The sequence below is a fragment of the Mus pahari genome, chromosome 1, assembly GCF_900095145.1.
Source record: "Mus pahari chromosome 1, PAHARI_EIJ_v1.1, whole genome shotgun sequence".
NCBI lineage: Eukaryota > Metazoa > Chordata > Mammalia > Rodentia > Muridae > Mus > Mus pahari.
The window spans coordinates 73,540,795-73,544,576 of record NC_034590.1 but is presented as its reverse complement, the minus strand read 5'-3'; positions in this window follow the sequence as shown (position 1 = coordinate 73,544,576).

The window sequence follows — 3,782 nt, the reverse complement described above, 5'->3', positions numbered from 1 at the left end:
AGATTCCTCTGAAATCTGTTTCACTCCTGATAGCAACAGACATTCATGCCTCCATAGCAAGAACTGGACTCTGATTCTCTCTCTCTCTCTCTCTCTCTCTCCCTCCCTCCCTCCCTCCCACACACATGCACATACACACTTTACATTTTTACATTATTTCTGGTAAACTAATTTCCCCTTGCCTTACTTCTAAAAAGCAGAAGGCTGAAACTGGACTCTCTCTCTCTCTCTCTCTCTCTCTCTCTCTCTCTCTCTCTCTCTCTCCTGGTTTTTCGAAACAGGGTTTCTGTGTATAGCCCTAGCTGTCCTGAAACTCACTCTGTAGATCAGGCTGGCCTCAAACTCATAAATCTGCCTGTCTCTGCCTCCCAGCCTGTCTGCTGGGATTAAAGGCGTGCGCCACCACTGCCTGGCGAGAGTCCTCTCAAAGAGGTAGATAATAATTCGAACTGGCCTCACAGAGACTGATGAGATTCCTCTCTGAGTCAGTTACTGGTCACAGTCTCCAATCCAGGCTACTGTAATTTGGAAGGGCTGCTTGATGACAGACTTCTCCAAGCAGCCAGGCTGTTCAAATGCACCCTCCATGCCCTGCACAGTCTCTGTGGATTTCCCAAAGCCAAAACAAACCTCCCTTTGCTGTCTCCCTTAAGTCTGAGCCAGAGCATGTCCATCATCAGCTCTGTTGCCTAAATATAGATTGTCTGGTGGCCTTTGGGAGCGCCAGCAGAGATGAGTGATCTGGGACCCAAGGTCCATTCAAACCCCTAAGGAGAGCTGAGACCTGACTCCTACACAATTCTTCTGAGACCTTTTTAGGACAGTGGCAGGAAGGAGCGCTTGCTGTGAAAGAGAGAAAATGAATGACGAGGATGGAAAAGAGTAAATACTGGACTGGAGGGACAGCCTGGCACCAGAAAACACAAACCACAAAATACTTGCACCAATGCTCAAGGAGCTATGTCCCACTTTGGATGCTGCCCTCTTGTGGTCATGTGGAGGATTTGCAACCTAAGACCAAAAAGTTCATTCTGGGTTACTCCCGATCTCTTTCCTTTGCATTCCACTTCCGGTCAGCTCCTTTCCTGTACTCTTTCTTCCTAGTATGGTCAATCATGGCTTTTGCACAGCATAGAGTGGAGGTTTGAATGAAACAGATTTAGGCTACCTCAGCATGTAGTGAGAAATAAAAATACGCTAACAATTCTCCCGTGTTATTGACCCTTTGTTACTCTAAACAACTAAGCAAGAGGACACCCCATTAAGATGGTGTTGCAACTTTCAGAGGAAAAAAAAAAATCATTAAAAAGGAAAGGTGTACAGGCTAAAAGTACAAGGATGCTTTGAGAGCTGTTAAGCTGGGCTGGTGGACTCTTGACCACAGCAGCATTCCAAGTAGGCAGAGAAGAAATGCCAAAGTGGGTGTGGTCGACCCTTAAAATACCTGTATGTGAACAACGGTGGACTGGACAACTCTCTAAAAATTAATAGTTCCCAAGCTCGCAGAGATGCCTGTTTAATGCTTTGAAATATACAGTAAACAGATGTTATCAGGATAGAACTGGTAAAGAGGCTGCCTGTCCTCATTTCTCGTGTTGGTGAGTTCCTTCAAAGCTGTGGCTCATGTGTTCCTTCTGGCTTCTCCCTCTGTGCATTAGCCTGAACCATTTTACTTGCCCCGTAGCTTCAACACCTCAACAGGCCAGGTTTTTCTCCTATGTTTGAGACATGATATTGTCTATTAGACTTAGAAGTTCCTCAAACACCTCAGGTTCAACACTTACTCTATCATTACTCTTAGTTCCTGTCGAGGTGCAGATCATTTGAAGATTAAGTTCAGATACTCACAGAAATGAGAGGCCATTACAGGCAAGCTATATGTGTTTAAGCAACACCTAAAGTATATTTGAAGGTAATGTTTATACTTGCAGAAGGGACACAGGGTTGATCATTCCGAACAGCAGGAGTTTGTGCAAATGCTTAAAAATGAATGGGAGCAAAAAAGAAGTGCATACAAGCATGAGGACTTGAGCTTCAGATCCCAGAAGCCACAGAACCTTGGATGTGCTTGTGGGCATCTGAAAGCCTACAGAAAGGAGGCACGCAGAGACAGGAGAGTCCCTGAAAACCTATGGGCCAGCTAATCGAGCACACAGAGAAGCAGATGACAAGGGACCCTGTCTCAAACAAGGTAGAAGATGAGGCAGACACCCAAGGTTATGCCCTCTTACTACCACATGTGTATAGTGGCACATGCTCACATTCACAAAAACATAGGCCATAGGTAGATAATGCCAACTGTGGTCATATGACCAGTTACAGAAATGAGGAGTGTAAATGTCACGAGTGGTTTTGTCCCATTTTGTTAAGGATGTTTGTACATGTATACATATGATATATATATCACATGCATATATATGTGTCTGCCTGTCTCTATGTGTGTCTGTGTGTGTATATAACATCCATGTTTTCCTTCTTTTTTATTAGATATTTTCTTTATTTACATTTCAAATGTTATCCCCTTTCCTGGTTTCCCCTCTGAAACCCCCCCATCTCCTCCCACCTTCTCTTTCTTTGTTGAGTCTTTATGTGGTTTAGGTATCAGAATAATTGTGGCTTCATAGAAGGAGTTGGGTAGATATCCTTCTGTTTCTATTTTGTGGAATAGTTTGAGGAGTATTGGTATTAGGTCTTCTTTGAAGGTCTGATAGAACTCTGCACTAAACCCATCTGGTCCTGGGCATTTTTTCTTGGGAGACTTTTAATGATTGTTTCTATTTCTATAGGGGATATGGGACTGTTTAGATCATTTATCTGATCCTGATTTAACTTTGATACTTAGCATCTGTCTAGAAAGTTGTCCATTTCATCCAGATTTTCCAGTTTTGTTGAATATAGGCTTTTGTAGTAGGATCTGATTTTTTTTCAATTTCCTCAGTTTTTGTTGTTATATCTCTCTTTTCATTTCTGATTCTGTTAATTTGAGTACTGTCTCTGTGTCCTCTGGTAGTCTGACTAAGGGTTTATCTATCTTGTTGATTTTCTCAATAAACCAGATCCTGAGATGTTGATTCTTTGTATAGTCCTTTTTGTTTCTATTTGGTCGATTTCAGCCCTGAGTTTGATTATTTCCTGCCATCTACTCCTTTTGGGTGTATTTGCTTCTTTTTGTTCTAGAGCGTTCAGGTGTGCTGTTAAGCTGTTAGTGTGTGCTCTCTCTAGTTTCTTTTTGGAGGCACTCAGAGCTTTTAGCACTGCTTTCATTGTGTCCTATAAGTTTGGGTATGTTGTATCTTCATTTTCATTAAATTCTAAAAAGTATTTAATTTTTTTCTTTATTACTTCCTTGACCAAATTATCATTGAGTAGAGCGTTGTTCAGCTTCCATGTGTATGTGGGCTTTCTGTTGTTTTCATTGCTATTGAAGACCAGCCTTAATCCCATGTTGATATGATAAAAGACATGGATTATTTCAATCTTCTGTCTGTTGAGATCTGATTTGTAACTGATTATATGTTCAGTTTTGGAAAAGGTGCTGAGAAGGAAGGTTTTTTTTTTGTTTGTTTTGTTTTGTTTTTTTGTTTTTGGATGAAATGTTCTATAGATATCTTTTAAATCCATTTGGTCCAAACTTCTGTTAGTTTCACTGGTATCTCTGTTTAATTTCTGTCTCCATGATCTGTCCACTGACGACAAGAGCAGGGTTTTGAAGTCCCCCACAATTATTGTGTGAGATACAATGTGTGCTTTTAGCTTCAGTAAAGTTTCTTTTATGAATGTGG